Source organism: Triticum dicoccoides, chromosome 6A (genome assembly GCF_002162155.2).
Source record: "Triticum dicoccoides isolate Atlit2015 ecotype Zavitan chromosome 6A, WEW_v2.0, whole genome shotgun sequence".
Taxonomy (NCBI): domain Eukaryota; kingdom Viridiplantae; phylum Streptophyta; class Magnoliopsida; order Poales; family Poaceae; genus Triticum; species Triticum dicoccoides.
The window spans coordinates 476,336,389-476,355,471 of record NC_041390.1 but is presented as its reverse complement, the minus strand read 5'-3'; the positions used below and the strand labels follow the sequence as shown (position 1 = coordinate 476,355,471).

Below are 19,083 nucleotides of genomic sequence, written 5' to 3'. Positions count from 1 at the left end.
TCCTCCCGAATTACTAAACTCAAAAATCAATCACTATATAAAGCATTGCACGAGCTAATCTAGCAATGAGAGATGAAAGGAAAGAGTTGCTAACCTTTGTGATCATTTGAATGGATGGGGGCCTTCAAATCTTGGGCAAAATGTGTGATGAGCTTGAGAGGAAGAGGGAAAAGAACAGAGAGGAGAGGGGAAAGGGGAAGAACAGAGCGAGCTCGGGTGGACGAAGGGTCTATGTAGGACGACCTTTAGTACCGGTTCGTGATACGACCCGGTACTAAAGGTGCTGGAGGGGCCCCGGACTGACAACATCCTGCCACCACTCACTTTAGTACCGGTTCGTGGCACGAACCGGTGCTAAAGGTTCGCCATGAACTGGTACTAATGAGAGCGGCCCGGCTAGCCGTTGGAACCGGCACTAATGTACACATTAGTGCCGGCTCAAATTCAAACCGGCACTAATGTGCTTCACGTTTGACCCTTTTTATACTAGTGCTTGCTTGTCGGTGATCACTTGGGTTGGTGACATTGTCGAAGCACATAGTCCTTGCCTTTCATCTTGATGCTATAGTGGTTGGTTCTTCCGTTGTGGATGACTCTGCGGTTGAATTGCCAAGGTCTTTGTCGTGGTGGGCGCACGGCAGATGCCAAGGGGTGGCTAAAGAGAGGAGGAGGCTCGAGGGCACTGGTGGGCTCCAGAGGCGAGGTCGGCATGAGCGAGCATGGGACGCGAGACATACCCAGGTTCGGGGCTCTCCAGAGAGATAACACCCCTAGTGCTGTCGAGCGTGATTTATATGTAACAGTATAGAGTCGCTCCTGGAGCTATATGGAAGAAGAAGGTAGGCAGGCTAGGGCTTAGGCTGCTCCCTCTCCTTGGGTGTGCGTGAGTGTGTTCTTGTTGCGCGTGCGAGTTGCTTGCCCGTATACATGAGGGCTCCTAGGGGGTTTTATAGGTCAACACCCTAGGGATACAAAGGTAATGTTACAAGGTCGTGGGGCCGGGTTGTCATCATCCGGGAAGCCGGCGCTGGGACCCGCCGGGTGTAAGGGCTCGTCGGGTTCTCCGAGCGCGGGCCCCGTGGCCTAGGGGCACTGTTCGTCGTCTTGTCGTTCGTCAGGGAGTGGGCGGGTTGAGTCGGCTACAGTGGCGCTCCGTCAGGTTGCTGCTTGCTGGCATCAGCAGTGATGATGGGTGCACTGTTGCCACGCCGGGCCTGGTCAGCGGGTAGGTGGGGCACTATTGCCACGCCCCGGCTGACCAGAGGCATGGGCGGGGCACTATTGCCTCAGTAATCTATGGATGGAGATTCGTCCCATCGTACGGCTGGGATGGGACGGGAGCTGACCCGAGGCCGGGTTGAGGAACACACCAAAGGTGGGGCTGGCTTGTTGGAGAAGTCTTGGTGTGCCGGCTTCGGCTGCCTTGAGCCGGCCATTGGGGCCGGGTCGAGGAGTCTAGCCGGGTTGGAGAGTTTGGCCGGGTCGAGGGGCTTGGTCGGGTTGAGCAACCCAGCCAAGCGCGATCCGGTTTGAGGGCGATGTTGGTCCCGTTGTTTTTGAAAAGGATCCGGGTTCCGTTGCATGCCCAGGGTTCATCCCCCCGATAGTAGTCCCCGAAGCTGTGAAGGTCCGTCGTCTTCGGATGGGAGGACCTTCGCAGTTTCCTCCCCTTGAGGAGGCGAATTTTGTGACCGTCGGGTCTGGCAACACCCACTGTGTGCTGGGTTTCGGAAGCCGGATCGCAGCATCCCGGCCGTGGCGGGAAACTGAAGAGTCCACCGAATTTGGAGCAATTTTTGGACTTCGCCCGGGCACCACGTGGCGCCCAGAAGTTGGAGGGGCCTGACAGACCATGCGCGTGACATGACAGGGCGACGCGCAGGGGCCCGTCGCCGAGCGCCCTTGGCCCACGCGGGCGGATTTATTTATTACGGTGTCCGCAAGTCGGTTGCCCTACTCTAGGGAGTTATGATGTGCGTACGTGCGCACTTATTGCGGGGAAGTGGGCGGGGCAAGCGCAAAAGATCCCACTTCCCCATGTTTCAAACCATGGCTTATAAATAGGGGCGAGGGGGTGGCGGAAATCATTCTGACTCGTGCTCCCCTGCCTCTTCATCCTCTCTCTGCTTCTCGCGACCGCCGCGTGCTGTGACGCCCGCCGTTTTGAGCAGAGCTTCATCGCCCTTCTTCTTCCTTCTTTCTTCTTCTTCATCTTCTTTGATGGCACTCTCGTCGGGCTCATGGATGGGCTCGACCATCACCCTGGATGACATCGCCTATCTTCGCACCACCAGGCGCTTACCGGGGGAGACGGAGGTCGCTGCACGCCTGCCGCAAGGCGAGCGGGGGCTGAGGGAGTCCTGGACTAAGGGGTCCTCGGGCGTCCGGCCTATTAGCCATGGGCCGGACTGATGGGCTGTGAAGATACAAAGACCGAAGACTACACTCATGTTCGGATGGGACTCTCCTTGGCATGGAAGGCAAGCTTGGCGACCGAATATGTAGATTCCTTTCTTTTAACCGACCTTGTGTAACCCTAGATACTCCCGGTGTCTATATAAACCGGAGGAGTTAGTCCGGAGGGGTTGAGACTCATTACCATAGTCATACTGGCTAGACCTCTAGGGTTTAGCCATTACGATCTCGTGGTAGATCAACTCTTCTAATACTCATACTCATCAAGATCAATCAAGCAGGAAGTAGGGTATTACCTCGATAGAGAGGGCCCGAACCTGGGAAAACATCGTGTCCCCTGTCTCCTGTTACCATTGAGCTTAGACGCACAGTTCGGGACCCCCTACCAAAGATCCGCCAGTTTTGACACCGACATTGGTGCTTTCATTGAGAGTTCCACTGTGCCGTCGATGACAGGATCGTTGACTCGCCTCGTCCTTAAAGACAATATCACCGCCGGAGGAGTACTGGCTCCAGGACAAACCCTCCGGCTGGGCGGCTTTACCATGACCGCCCGTTCGGCCGCTAAGTCGACGATGACCTCTCGGGCCATCAAAAATCCCCTTCGTATCGACTCCAAACAATCCAAGCAGATGGATTCGACGGAGTTTTCATCTTTAAACGAACTCCCTGATTGCATCGCCGCCCTGGGAATCGCTAGAGATTACGATCGGATCGGGCTTAAACCCGACCAAAGAGAAATCAAATCTCCACCGGTCACCCACCAGATAGCGGTAGTCGAGGAGCAAGACGGCAACTCTTCCCCTATACTGAAGACAGACTATGTCCGGATCACCGACCCTATAGAGCCGGATACCCACCAGCAAAAGGAGGTGACCGGACTTCCGAACATAGAATCGGACGGCGGGCATAAGCAACTAGAAAATAGTATGGAGCCCGGACTGTTAAGTCTAGAAAACCTTCAGACTCCGGATCATCAATCAGGTAAGGGTTCGAATCCAATTCCACCCACCCACCCAGACATAAGCGCTCTCATGAGCATACAATAGCAGTCTCAGGAAACGGTCCACCACTTCTGGGCCAGATTCCTCCTTATCAAGGACAAGGTTAAAGATTGCTGCGACGGGGATGCGATATCTGTGTTCTGCAACAATTGCACAAACGAAGGAATCCTCAATGCCACTAATCGCTGTTGTATACTACACTTCACTAACTTGGCAACTATCGTACAGAACTACAGCACAATGGAAAGCGTCTGGACAGATCAGGCAGCTTGTTGGGAGCCATCGGTCCCAACTCAACCGCTGGTCCAGGCAAAAAGGGTGCATCCCCGTGATGTGCCCAGTCCAATAGCCAAGAAATATAAACCCATTATGCGGCACGGAACCGTTCTGGAGGGATGGCTCGATGGTCCATGCAAAATACACACAACACCGGATACCATACCAACCCACAGCCTTAGAGCATGTTGGATACTCCGGTAGGTAGCCAAGAGCGGCGAGGACATCCTTACCAAAAACACCCCAGAGAAACACCCTCCAGAAGACGACGACCCCAGAGTATTGACGGTCTTCGAGACATTCGCTTCAAACAATAAGCGCAAAAGGGCACTCCGCGACCTCGCCGAAGTCTGTCAAATCGTCGCGACAAACCCTTGGAACGACACAGCTATAACTTTCAATGCCGGTGACGAACCAAAATACTGGAACGCCTGAGCGCCAGCCACATTAGTTCTCAGTCCCATCATGGACAACTTTTGACTCACCAAGGTCCTCATGGATGGCGGCAACGGACTAAACCTCATCTATGAGGATAGACTCCACAAAATGGAAATAGACAGGAGCCGCATCAAGCAAAGTAGCATGACCTTCTGAGGAATCATTCCCAGTCGAGAGGCGCTGCGCGCGGGAAAAACCATACTTGATGTGGTATTCGGCATGCCGGAGAATTATCGGTCTGAAGAAATAACCTTCCAATTGGCCCCTTTCAGCAGTGGATATGATGCCCTGTTAGAGCGAGATGCTTTTACACGCTTCCAAGCTATACCTCATTACGGGCCCAACGGCATAATCACTCTTGTGAGTGATCCGGACATAGCACTCCGCGCCGAAAACAAAACCGCATCCCTAGCCCTTGAGGCATTATCTAAAGCCCTTGCGGCCGAGGAATTAACCGCACTGCGCTCCATGGTGGATAGGGACGATGTGATCTTAGACAATAGACCCAAACCCACCTCCTTCAAACCGGCAAAAGAAATAGTCAAATTCCAGGTCCACCCAACGGACCCCAAGAAGACATCATCTATTGGGGCACAACTAGGCCCAACGGTCGACGCCGCGCTATGGGATTTCCTTCGTGGAAACTGGGATATATTCGCCTGGCACCCTTCTGACATGTCTAGAATCCCACGCGAACTGGCCGAACATAGCCTCAATATATTAAAGGGATACAAACCAGTCAAACAAGCACCGCGGCGCTTTTCCGAACCCAAACGCCAAGCTATGGGGGAGGAGCTGGCCAAGCTAATTGAGGCCGGATTCATTAGAGAAATAAAACATCCAGACTGGCTGGCAAACCTAGTGATGGTACCAAAGAAGGACAAATCATGGCGCCTGGGCGTCGATTTTAAAGATCTCAATAAGGCTTGCCCTAAGGATCCCTTCCCCCTCCCCCGCATCGATCAAATCATTGATGCTACTACAGGACACGAGTCACTATGTTTCCTTGATGCATATTCCGGATACCATCAAATCAAAATGAAGGAATCCGATCAAGCTGCAACATCATTTATTACCCCGTATGGGCCATTCTGCTTCAACACCATGCCCTTCGGGCTCAAGAATGCTGGCGCCACATACCAACAGATCATTCAAACATGCATGGAGAAACAGATCGGCAAGACAGTTAAAGCCTATGTGGACGACATCGTCATCAAAACTAGGCACGTCGAAACACTAATAGACGATTTACGTCTCACATTCGACAACCTCTGCGCGTATGACCTTAAGCTCAATCTGGAAAAGTGTGTTTTGGGTGTCCCCGCTGGAAAACTGTTGGGCTTCATCGTTTCCAATAGAGGAATTGAAGCAAATCCAGCCAAAATCCAAGGTCTGTCTTAATTGGCTACGCCAACGGACCTCAAACAAGTCCAAAAACTCGTGGGTTGTGTGGCAGCTCTAAGCCGCTTTATCTCCAGATTGGGAGAAAAGGCACTGCTACTCTATCACCTTTTACGATGAACCGATCACTTTGAGTGACGGACGCGGCAACAGCCGGACTGGAGGAAACAAAAACTCTTCTCGCGAGCAACCCAGTCCTGGCCGCGCCAAACATCGGAGAACCCATGTTATTATACATATCGGCAACACATCAAGTGGTGAGCGCCGTGCTCGTCATTGAACGAGAACAGGACGGACACAAATTCCCGCTTTAGAAGCCAGTATACTACATATCCACTGTCCTTACACCATGCAAATCCCGGTACCCCCATTATCAAAAGATAGCATACGTGGTCTTTATGGCATCCCGAAAGCTACGACACTACTTCCAGGAGTGTTCGATCACGGTGGCTTCCGAAGTACCACTCAACGACATAATAAACAACTGCGATGCCATGGGCCGGATTGCCAAATGGGCCTTTGAGCTCCTTCCATTGGATATTACATACAAACCACGTCGAGCTATTAAATCCCAAGTACTGGCTGACTTCGTCACCGAATGGACAGAGGCCAAACTCCCTAAAGAGTATGGCACATATTCCAATTGGGTTATGTATTTCGATTGCTCCAAAATGCTGGCAGGGCTAGGAGCGGGCGTCATTTTAACGTCCCCTACTGGAGACATAGTTCAGTACGTACTCCAAATACTATACACAGACTCCAACAACGCAGCCGAATACGAGGCCTTATTGCATGGTCTCCGGATGGCTCTCTCCATGGGTATACAACGCCTGGAAGTGCGCGGGGACTCAAACCTTGCAATATCTCAAATAAATGGAGACTTTGATGCCAAAGATCCAAAGATGGAAGCTTATCGTAATGCCGTCATAAAATGTCGGCTCGGTTCGAGGGGCTCGAGTTCCATCATGTCGCTCGAGAAAGTTATCAAGCGGCGGACGTTCTTGCTCGTATCGGCGCCAAGCGCGACCCCATCCCACCTAATATCTTTCTAGAAAGGCTTTTTAAGCCATCCGTGGTGTGGTGTGGCAGGGAAAAAATGACAACACTAGTCCGGATCCGAACATAACACCGGATTCCAAAGACACCTATATCATCGGAGGATCAGCCACCCAAATAACACCGTCGGCGCATCTCATCATGCCAGTCATTGCCCCATGGACCGAAGCCTTCCTGGCCTACCTTAACAGAAGGAACTTCCTGAGGATCAGAATGAGGCCCGCTGCATTGTCCGGCGTTCGAAGGCCTACAAGGTTCACGACGGAGAGCTCTATAAGAAAAGCGCTACTGGAGTCCTTCAAAGATGTATCTCCAAGGAGGAGGGGCGGCAGCTCCTGGCCGAGATTCATGCCGGTCTCGGCGGGCACCACGCCGCAGCTCGGGCCCTTGTTAGCAAGGCCTTCCATACATGGTTCTATTGGCCGACGGCCCGAGCGGATGCATAGGACCTTGTCCAACGTTGCGTTGGATGCCAACTCTTCGCCAACCAAAGCCATATGCCTCCCACGGCCCTACAAACAATCCCCATCACTTGGCCTATTGCGGTATGGGGACTGGATACGGTTGCCCCCTTAAAGGAGGAAGTAATAAGAAAAAATATCTGCTGGTCATGGTGGATAAATTCACCAAGTGGATAGAGGCCAAAGCAGTTAAGACGGCCGAGTCTGGGCCAGTAATAGACTTTATATCCGGCGTCGTACACCGTTATGGTGCTCCACACAACATCATCACTGATAATGGCTCCAACTTCACAACCGACGAAGTGAAAACCTGGTGCGCTAATCTGGGCATCAAGCTCGGTTACACCTCTGTCTATCATCCATACACAAACGGTCAAGTCGAAAGAGCCAATGGTCTTATTATGAGCGGCATTAAGCCTAGACTTGTGTGGTCTTTGAAAGAATCAGACAAGCACTGGGTTGAGGAGCTCGACTCTGTACTCTGGGGGCTGCGGACCACGCCCAATCACACTACCGGATACACACCTTTGTTCATAGTGTACGGCGCAGAGGTAGTACTACACTGCGACATTATTCATGACTCACCTCGAGTGCGCATGTACAAAGAGCGAGAGGCCGAGCTCGGTCGGCAGGACAGTTAGATGCCTTGGAGGAGGAGCTCGACGTCGGAAAAGCCCGTTCCGCATTTTATCAACAACAGGCTCGTATGTATCAAAGCAGAGAGGTGCAGGCCAAAACTTACAATGTCGGTGAACTTGTTCTACGCCTGCCGGAGAAAAAAAGGACAAAATCAATCCCAAGTGGGAGGGTCCCTTCATCATCGACGAAGTTCTCACCGGAGTGGCGTACTGCCTGCGTGATGTGTCAGACAATCGACTAGAGACAAACCCCTGGAACGCGGCCAGACTCCAAAGATTCTATGCCTAGCGCCGAAATCTTTGTTCGTCTCCTTCCCCCTATTGTTTCCGTCATTTTCTCTCTCTCTCTTTGTTTTTTCTCTTTAGCTTTAAAAGCTTTCATGCGGTTAGACCGTGCACCCCCGACGCATACATGTTGAAGTATGTACGGCTATTATACCTAGGGGCTTCTTGGACAGAAGCTTCCTACTATTATTTTCCGAGCATCAAGCTCTTCACATATGCATTTTCTACCATATGTACCTTTTCTGCGCCATTATATGCAATGATATGACTTAAGTTTTGGCCAAGCTGGGTTGCCTGACTCTTGTGCTTATGCCCTATGTTCCCGTTAGTTCGGCTAGGGCATAAAGGGAGCACCTCTGCGATTGTTACTGTCGGGTCATCTGAATGTGTACCTCAGACCGGGTGAAGCCAAAAGCTAGCGTTCTTAAGGGAATATTTGGTCGGTGAACTAAAGATGTTGTTGCATTCGTCCCATCGTGAACCCCTAGAAGCTATACACATTGTGATTTCTTCATCACAGTTCGGACATGCACATCGATGCATGCACACCCAGGGAAAGGAACCATTAATGGAACTATTCTCTCTGGAAGATGCTTCTTACACTCTTAATGTAATATAACATAACTAGCCGGATAATTGTCTGTTCAAGCAACTATGACCCCTACGCCTGGTTTCCATGCATACCCGATCTACTCGGCCCTTCTGGTATTTGGAAACGCTCCTCACCTTCGGGTCGAGAGGTTGAAGCGAAAAGTTCCTCCATGACAATCGTTTTACAATTCAGCTAGAGTTGCATATGCAAAATAAAATTACATAGTCACTTGGACTCAAAAACTTCCTCCTCTATGCCGTCCAGCAAGCTATCTAATTTACAATCTTGCTGGGAATACTTGGCGGCTACTTCTACTTGTTTATATACAAAACTAACGGGAATTTCTTCCCCATTTGACCCTAGCGGTCTGACCCGGGCCATGTGATTTGGATCCAGCCTGGTGTACTGCGTTTTCACCATGGCCCAGGCCTCTCGCGCACCCTCTCAGCAGGACGATATCTTCCATAGTAGGATACGCCGTCGCGCTCCCTTGAATAGCTCTACAAGCTCCTCCATACTCCCTGGAGGGGAGGCAGATGGCCATAAGGGCTTGGCTACACTCCACGTTGCCTGCCGAGCCTGTTCATGCAATTCCGACAGCCCTTGAAGAAGATCACTTGATGATCCGGCCTATCAGTATACCTGCAATCATAGCTATATCAGCTGCTCTTACCTCCAAACTGTTATAAGGTAAATTTGACCATGTACTGAATATGCCTCCTCGCAGCTTTTTGTTCTTCTTCATGGAGTCGGCTAGCTGGGCTCGCACATCTTTCAGTTCTTCACCCAGTTTGGTATTTGAATCTTGGAGTTTGTTTTTCTCCTGTCTGACTCGGGTCAGCACCCGTTCGCCCGCGGCATGTAGTCTTTTCGACTCATTTTCCTCCAGTTGATCTGACGATCCTATTATGAGAGAAGCTGCAGCATTAACACAGTCGCTATACAATTACTGTTTCTAGATGTAGGGAAATATTATCGGAAGACGCCTTCTTGGACTTTTCTAGTTCGGCGGTAACTACATTTAACTGCGTCCGGCACTTTTCTAGCTCTTGGGCCAGCAACTCGTTCTTCTCACAGAAAACCTAATTATGCAGAGATCCTCAAAATCAGTCGTACCAACTACTTTAAGTCTCGGGGGCTACTGGCATACGGTTATCATACTCAGACACAGTAAACTTACTTGCACATCTTTTAAATGCTGCTTTGTGGCTCTGTTAAGCCCATCTCGAGCAGCTCGGATGTATGCATCAGCCGAGCTAAAGGCATTAAACGCCTCTTCTGAAAAGCGGGGGTCTCGTAAAATGGCCTTCCGACACCGATGATTCATGGATCTCTCCACTTCCGAGTTGGTGACGGACATATTTTCCGAGCTCTCGGTCGAAGGATAGTCCAGTGTACCTCCCATATCGGCCCCTGTCTCCTCGGCTGGGGTTGGATCTCGGATGTTGGGAGTATAACTAGCCGGATCCCTGGACACAGTCCGGCGAACTCTTTTCCTGATACAGGACGAACATGAAGGTCACAGTTGGAGGTGACTATCAAACAAACATATTTGCAAACCCATACCTCTTTTATGAGGGCCCGACCATGTCTTCATTTGCCTTCCTCTTCGAAGGCTTGCCCGTTGCGGGAGCCGCTCTCTTCGGAGTCGCACCTAGAGTAGCATGATGTGTTGAACCCCTCCCCTTTGAAGCACGAGATAGTGCGATGGGTGAGGCGGAATGAGGGAATCCTTTTGGGGGAGATGTCTCCTGATTACTTACGGGTGAAGTGGGGAGAAGACCAGGGTAATCGGCAATGATGGCCACTTTTGTGCCATCGTAGCTCGCCTGGTAAAACACGCCATTCTTGAGCACAACGAATATATCCGGATCCTCTTCGAATCCGGGGTCAAGGTCCCGAATGTGGCCCTCGGGCTGTGGGGCGGGGCTGTAAAGCCCCTCGGAAATCTTTCGCGAGTGCTGTGATAAATGGACGGGTCAATATTCATTGAACGAAGCTCAGGGAGTGGAATGAGTAGAGCAGAAGAGTTGGGGACTTACCCAGCTAGGAGGACTGTACATGGAATATCCTACTCTGTACGTGATGCGCAGGAACTCCTCTTCCTCACCCTTGAACAGTTCGGCCAATATTTTGGCTAGGGCGGCAGGGGTGTCCGAACCTTTCCTGCTGCAGCGGGAGGCGTCATCTTCACCATTGTAGTTCCACATGGGAAATCCTCTGTATTGGAGTGGATGGACTCCCCGTAATATGGAGGTCGCCATCACTTTGACTATCGTATATCCGAACTGGGCAAGCGTCCTGATCTTGCTCAGGAGTTGAAGAACTTCCGCACTATCTTCCTCCTCGAGGCTCCGAGGGTGCCAGTTGTGGTGTTTCTTCACATGAACACTTGTAAACTCGGGGAGACCCCTCCGGACTAGATCTGGAAGTACGACATCATCAATGTAAAACCATTCAAAGGTCCACTCTTCGGAAGCTTTCTTCGGTGTGCCGGATAGGTATCCGGTCTCAGCAATGCACCATATTTCGGCCCCGCCCACTTCAAATATCGATCCCTCGCTGTTGCGCAGGACAAGACAAAACAACTTTCTCCACAGATAAAAATGGGCCTCACAACCCAGGAATAGTTCGCACAAAGGGACATAACCCGCAATGTGCAGGATGGAGGCTGGGGTAAAATTGTGCAGTTGGGAGGCCATAATACTCCAGAAGCCCTCGGAGGAATGGGTGAATTGGAAATCCCACGCCCCTCAGCAGATAGGGGATGGACCACACTCATTCCCCCACAGATGGATTGGGGAAATCCTCTGCCTGGGTTTTGCCGTTGAAGGAAGCCAGCCCTACTCGAACAGGGACCAGATTCGCAGGGGGGAGAAATCCCTGCGTTTGCAACTTCGCCAATTGACTGTGGGACACAGAGCACCTCTCCCACTTGCCTTTCTCTGGGTCGAAACGGGAGGAGGAGCTGGAAATGCTAGCCATATTGGAATGGTCTTTCCTGGCAATCTCTGAGGATTTTCTCCGCGTGGTGCCGAATGGATCGGAGACCCAATCTCTTTAAATAGACGCTCTTTCTTGCATGGCCAGGGTGTTATTTGCAAAAAATACACTGAATGCCCACATTCGCCCGACACGTGGAAGTTGAAGTCATCCATGCACAGAAGCCGAGGGGTGCGACATTGAATTAAAAGCCGAATACATTACTTGGAAACCGTCGGAGGAGGAACCCACCTTGCAATGCCGAAGACAATCCACGCACCGAACACCTCATCATTGAAGCCTGGTTCGGGGGCTACTGAGGGAGTCCTGGACTAAGGGGTCCTCGGGCGTCCGGCCTGTTAGACATGGGCCGGACTGATGGGTTGTGAAGATACAAAGACCAAAGATTGCACTCATGTCAGGATGGGACTCTCCTTGGCGTGGAAGGCAAGCTTGGTGACCGAATATGTAGATTCCTTTCTTTGTAACCGACCTTGTGTAACCCTAGATCCTCCCAGTGTCTATATAAACCGGAAGACTTAGTCTGGAGGGGGAGAGACTCATCACTATAGTCATACAGGCCGGCTAGACCTCTAGGGTGTAGCCATTATGATCTCGTGGTAGATCAACTCTTGTAATGCTCATATTCATCAAGATCAATCAAGCAGGAAGTAGGGTATTACCTTCATAGAGAGGGCCCGAACCTGGGTAAACATCGTCTCCCCTGTCTCCTCTTACCATCGACCTTAGATGCACAGTTCGGGACCCCCTACCCGAGGTTCGCCGGTTTTGACACCGACAGGAGCCGCGGCCCGAGGGCACGGAGCGTGTGGTTCTCTACCGGCCCTTTAAGCGCGGGTACGGCTTTCCCGCGAGCAGCTTCTTCCGCAACTTCCTGGAGTTCTTCAGGCTCCAGCCCCATCATCTTGGTGCAGGTGCCATCGTGCAGCTTTCGGGCTTTGTCACCCTCTGCGAGGGGTACCTAGGGGTCGAGCCCTCGATCGATCTCTGGGTGTGCTTCTTCTCCTTGAAGCAGCAGGTGCCGAGGGCCGGGGAGATTTCCGACTGCGGGGCCGCCGTTATCTCCAAATGGTCGGGCACTGACTGCCCTAAGATGCCTCTAGAGGACTCTGCCAAGAAATGGCAGAATTCCTTCTTCTACGTCTGCAATATCGGCGCAGACCAAATCAACTTGCCGCCCTTCGTCGATGTGCCGCCGCGGGCGAAGTAGAATTGGGTTATTACCCCAAACACCCATCGCAGGAGGTGCTCAACCTGTGCCAGCAGGTGTCGGAGATGAAGGAGCGGGAAGGGCTCACTGGCACCGACCTCATCACTTCCTTCATCGTCCGCCGAGTGTTGCCGCTGCAGTAGCGCAGCCGTCTCATCAGTCAGATGACTGGCCTCTAGGACTCCAACCGCATGTCGAACATGCGCCTGGGGGCGGACCAGGTCGCGCGTCAGGTCAACAATATCTCCAAGACCGGCCTGCATGACGAGTGGGAGTTCGGGATGCCTCTGTACAGCCACGCGAACCCGACACCCGTGGTGAGTCCCTGGTCTTCGTACTTTGCCGCCACCCATCTTCTTGTTCGTCCCGAAGTGACGCGGGAGGTGCTTCTGAACGCCATCCGGCATCCTTACGACCGGGCGCCGACGCAGGTGGTGCGGGCCGACTCGAAGGAGCCCGCGGCCCACGACGGAGAGGAGCAGGCGGTCGCCGATGTTGGCGCGGGGCCCCGGACGGGTAAGTTTTGTCTTCTGCATTTCTTGAATCGCCATCCGCGAGGCGGCATTGGGGATGCTGACGTGAGCCGCTGATGTACTGGCGCTGGGCGGAGGAGCAGGAGGCGCGACTGGAGCCGGGTCGTCCCGGGGGGCGCCGGCGGTGAGCCGGCCGCATGGGAAGGACAACGTCACGCTGCGGGCCCCAGCCGTGAAGCTCGCGGCGAACCCGGCTGGGGGCACGAATACGCCCGCCAAGAGGAGGCGTGGAGCATCGCGGGAGAGGCCGGCGATGCCCGCCATTCTGGTGGTGCCTGGGTAAGTTCCTTCCTGCCTGAATCCGATGGCCGAATGGCCTTGCTTGGTTCTCGCGTGTTTACTTCATTTGGGTTTTAGATCGCCGATCTCACTGGCGCTGGCGGCAGCGGACGCCAGGTCCGCCGAGGGCGCCGCGTTCCGGAGGACCCGGACAAGCGCCGACGACGAGGAGGAGCCGACGGATCCGGACATCGGCCTGGACCCGGCCGGCACCATAGGCCTGGCCTGGTGGGACCGGAACAGGGCCGAGGCGGAGCTAGAGGAGGCGTCGACCCAGGCCTGGGTTAACACCGCGGCGACGTGGGCGCGGGCCGGCGAGGGGCCGGCATAGCCGGAGATGCTGGCAGGGACGATGCCGGCGGTGACGATCTTCGTGCTGACGTTGGAAGGGGAGCGCGGCCAAGGCGGCCGCACGGACGCGATGGACGTCGACCAAGAGGTCATCGTAGTTGGAGATGATACCCCACCGCGGACCGACGTGGTCGAGCGGGCAGGGTCCGATGGAGGCGGCGGTGACGCCGTCTTGGAGGATACGCCGCGGACGGCGCTGCAGGGGGCGCCCCAGGCGTCGACGAGCGTGGCGCCGCTGGTGATGGCGACGCAAGTCACCTCGGCTGTCGACCCGGTGACGGTGCCGGAGAGGACACCGGAGAGGGCGCCGGCGAAAGCACCAGACAGGGCGCCAGCCCGAAGTAGCGGTCAGCGGGGAGCACGCCCTGGTGCTCAGGCCAGGGGGACGCCGAGTCGCCGGGTCACAGGGATCGAGGAGTTCACAATTATCTAGATGAAGAAGAGCCGGTCTGAAAAGATCTGCATAAGCATCAAGTTCATCAGTCCAGATTTATGATTTGTGAAGTTAAAAGGTTCAAGAAAATTAGGGTTGCGTTGGTTGTTGATTGAACCGTCGCAAGCCATCGACACCGATTGGATGTTCCGCTACAGCCTTTACGGCAAGCCATGTGAGACTAACAAAAATTCTATCTCTGTGTGTGGCCGCGGCCGTTCCCAGTTTTTCTTTGGTCGCAGCAGTCAAAGGCAGACAGCCGGCGTACGCATAATCGTCTACTCGTGGTTTAAAGCAAGTCCGAAGACAACTCATGTTCTGACATCTCCAAAACAGTTTTCTAGTTTCTGTTTGCTACACGGAGAAGCAAACCTTTCAAGGGACAAATTCCTGGGCCATCATTACTATAAATTGATCTCACGCAAGGCTTTCTAGGTGGTTTTGCTCAACAACGATTGTTCCTTGCTCCACGCCAACACACAAGGGCATCAACTTAGACTAGCCACAATGAAGAGAAACATACACTAGTAACATACACATATTCCTAGACTACTATCTTCATAGTGGGTAGTAACATAAGTATGGTAATATGTAAAGCTTCATTTATTATGTTATAGACTCATATTGCATTGCAACATGCGATGTTATCGTAACTAGCTAAATTACTATAACTCCCTCTCTCCTTATTAACTCATTGCCATATAAGCAAATTTGTTGAGATGAACTCGATGTTACTGCTGAAGTTACTCCCACTGTGACTAGTCTTACAGAGCGCGTGCGTGAAAGGCTGCTCCGTTCATTAAAAAAGGGAAACAAGAGCCACGACCCAGAGGTTGAGGTGAAGGTGGACTTGAAAAAACGCACGACCTGGAAGAGGACGTCTCCGCGGACTCGGGCTCCGTCGTTGACTCGGCTCTGCCTATGCCGCAAGCTGCTCGCGGCGACAGCCGCACCAAGCCGACCTCGCCTTCACCTCCAAGCTGCTTCATTGACCCGCCGCGGCCACTGTGCCAAACTGGCCTCGCCTTGCTCTGCCTCAAGTCGCCTCGGCGGCCTTGTTTTCTCACTCGCGGTCATCATCTCCGCATGCTGCATCTGTTGAGCCGCCGCTGGAGAAGCCGCTCCTGTTAGAGCCGTCGCTGCCTTGGGCCGCACCTTCACTCGCCGCCCCGCACCTGCATCCTGTTGCAGAAAAGTCGCCGGCCCCAGCAAATGCCCTCTTTACTTCAGCTGACCTCCGCCGCCGGGTTGAGCCGGCTCTGCCGCCACAAGTCGCCGCCACCAAGTTGCCTCGCCAGCGCGTCGATCCACACGGCCTCGCCTCATTTCCAAACTGTGCGAGCTACATCCTCGCAGACGAGTCGACCCTACGCGGACCGAGATGCCGGTCTGCCTCCACTCTGGCTGCGCCGCAAGCCGCCTCCGTTACCTGCCTCAACTGCAGCGGGGGAGAGCCGTCGACCGCTCCGCTGCCCTCCGCCTCCGGCCAAGCATTGGCTCCGCCAAGTCCCACGCGGGTCACCTTCCGCCGCGGAAGCACATATATACTGGAGATATTTGAGTATTGATAATTGATGTCTACGAGAAGAAAATTCCATTTGCTTTGGCCGTTCTAAGCAGCCGACCCTGCTAAGTCGCCATCCCGAGCTGCCGTCTGTGGAACCACCCGGACCGGATCACTACTCATGGCCGCCTCCAGTTCAGCACCGCACAACTCCGCCCGGCCCTCTTCTGATGTTGAGCCTTGCTCCACGGTTGCCCGAGCGCATGAACAGTTCCGTCGCTGACAAGTCGCCGGATGCCTCAAGTCGCCTCCTACCACCACCATCACTGCTTCGCTGATGGCAAGCCGCTTCTGCTGCCGCACAGTGGCTCGCCTCCGAGCGCCTCATCAGCTTGGTTCCGTTTCCGAGCCGCCCGCAGGGCCGCGTTCCCGCTTCGGTCCTCCTTTGACCCGTGTTTCGTCTGAACCAATCATCATTGTCGCCGCTGCAAGCCGCCCTTGTTGAATCGCCACTGCTATCATGACCGGTTCTGCCTCTGCTCCGTGGGTTTCACTGCTGCTATTTGCATCAGCTGAATGAAGTTTGATCAGATATTGGGATGGTACATTGAGTGCTTGGTAGAGACCAAGATATTTGTTATCATGTTGACGCTGGATAAGCCACAACGTGCAGTTATTCGTGGACGTCTTGATTATCGGTTGTCCAAAGCAAAACAGGTGATATCCATCCAAGTTTATTTTATTAACACATATTTTTTTCATTAAAGAACAATTACTTGGTCTATGATAATTTTTTGCAGGACCATTATTCCTTACAAAAAGTGTCACGAAAGGGGCGTGAATAGATATTATTTTTGCACTAGCGCTCGTCCTGCGCAAGTTGCCACCCCCGCTACGTCAACACACGCGACTAACTCATTGTCCGAGCGCATGGCCGACTTGCCTGCATCCGAGCCGTTTCCAACACCGCGGCCGACTCTCGTTCGCACCGGCTTACCACGCCGCTGCCAACTCTTCCCGTCCGCACTGGCTTACAATGTTGCGGCCGACTTATCTGTCTGCTCCCGCGACCGACTCAGCCATGATTGATTTCAGCTTCACCATGGTGATCATCAACTCCGCGGAGGATAATTAGTGGCCTGACATATCAGGTGAAATCCATCCAGTATACTTTTATAATACATATTGCTTTCTTTAAAAGAGCAATTACTCTGACTTGCAAGTTTTCTGATGCAGGACAAGTCATCTACTACAAAAGGGACTATTATATCACTGAGCTGTTGAATGGCTCATGCCGGTTTATATAGCTGGTCAAATATGGAGAATCTCAAGAAAACTCCTTGAGTCACCTTGAGACTCGGGGGCTACAATGACATGACTTAGTAAATGATTGCCAAATTAAAGCAGATCCAAGAATTCCTGGTCATTGGAGGAAAAAATAACCCGACCCCGAAGACTACTGCTATATTGATAAAAATTTAAAGGCCATCAAGAAATTTCCGGCTCAAAATGAAGAATGCCGGTTTAAAATCCGGTTCAAGGGAAATCTGTTCTCGCACAAAGCTCTGAAATCCGGTTTAAAATTCTGGCTCAAGAAGAATATTATGTCTCGCAAAGTTCGAGTTCTTAGAAAAAATTAAAGGTTGCCAAAGAGAACTTGTTGCCATGATGCACAGTTCAACATGGGTATTCGATCTAGCTTACACGCCTTATTACAAATCACTTGGAGACTTGATGCCCGAGTTCCAGGGACCAAAGAGAGTTTGATGCACAGCACAGCTCAAACATAGGTACCCACTAAGCACAGCTCAGAAATATGTCACTTGGGGGCTTCCTGTTCAAACATAGGTGTATTCACCAAAGAGGACATAGCGTTACTACCCTCTTGACCAGGTTATCTTGTTCAAACATAGGTGTATTCACTAAAGAGGACATAACCTTTCTGGGTCATCCTACCCGTATACCAGCTGCTTCAACTCCATCAGGTAATCCTGATTAACCCGTCGAACTCTTAACAATCAATCTTTTACGGTGTATTCACCAAAGATCCTGATCTTGTTAAGGTTAAAACGCCAGTTTGTCATGTGAGAGCATGGCTTACAGATAGTCAGGATAGATCCAGGCTTCATAAGCCGCTTTCCTTGAAACTTGGGTAAATCGGCCTGTGATGTGTGCTGCTATCTGACCCCGCGTACTCCCGATAAGTCTATCTTTAAATAAGACCTGAACTTATCTGGGTTCAAATGTTGATTGGGTACTGTGAGTGCCGGCTCATGGAAAGCGCGTACCTTCCAGTGGCCATCGGGCTAGTTTCATTGAAGTATTCTGTCATCATACACATACATCATCATACATTGCATCATACACATACATCATCATATATTGCATCATCATTACGTCATCATAGCATGCATCATATATATAGATATACTGGTTTATTTGCAGGAACCGGTTTTCAAAACAGGTTATATTATTCAAATCTTTAATAGCCAACATGGCTAGATTTTTATTATGGTTATCAATAACCAATATTATGATTAAGGTTTTCAAAGTTGCTTCAGCGCAATGGCTGGCATTTATCAAATGGATATGATTTATTCTACAATGGAAGGAATAGTCCCGAGTTGCTGCAGGCTTATGACCCGCGACTTGGGGGCTACATTATTCAAAGTTGAGATTACATCAAATATGCAAGTCCCATGTCACTGCCAGCATGCACCATGGCACTTGGGGGCTAATGGAAAGTCATTTTTTGCTCACCTTATTAAAGACCCGACTCATCACATCATAATGAGACGACCCTTGGGGGCTGCTAATTGCTCCTGTCAAAAATTCAAAGTATACAAGTTTTAATCCAATATTGAAGGATCCATTGCTCAGTTGGTAGAGCACAAGGCTCTTAACCTTGTGGACGTGGGTTCAATCCCCATGGTGGGAGTTACATCATATGATGTTATTTTCAATGAAGTTCCAGCTCAATATTATCTTACTGAGCCGGCCCTTGGGGGCTACACATTGTTGTTCAAGTCTACATGATCATATTTACAAAGTCTCTGCTCATTACTGCATAATGACCCGTCCCTTGGGGGCTACACTGGTTGAAGTTTTTATGAGCATAGGGCAATTTCAAGTCCCAGGTTGCTGCAAGCATGACAACCCGGCACTTGGGAGCTACATATGTGGAATACTCAGTTCTGACTAGTG

The 19,083-nt window shown here is 51.9% G+C and overlaps 1 non-coding gene across 1 annotated transcript; it reads left to right on the top strand.

Annotated features, from left to right (window-relative positions):
* Positions 1-18,747: 18,747 nt before the first annotated feature.
* On the top strand, positions 18,748-18,817 carry TRNAK-CUU. Its single transcript has one exon. It is a non-coding gene; the product is annotated as a tRNA-Lys (tRNA).
* Positions 18,818-19,083: the final 266 nt, after the last annotated feature.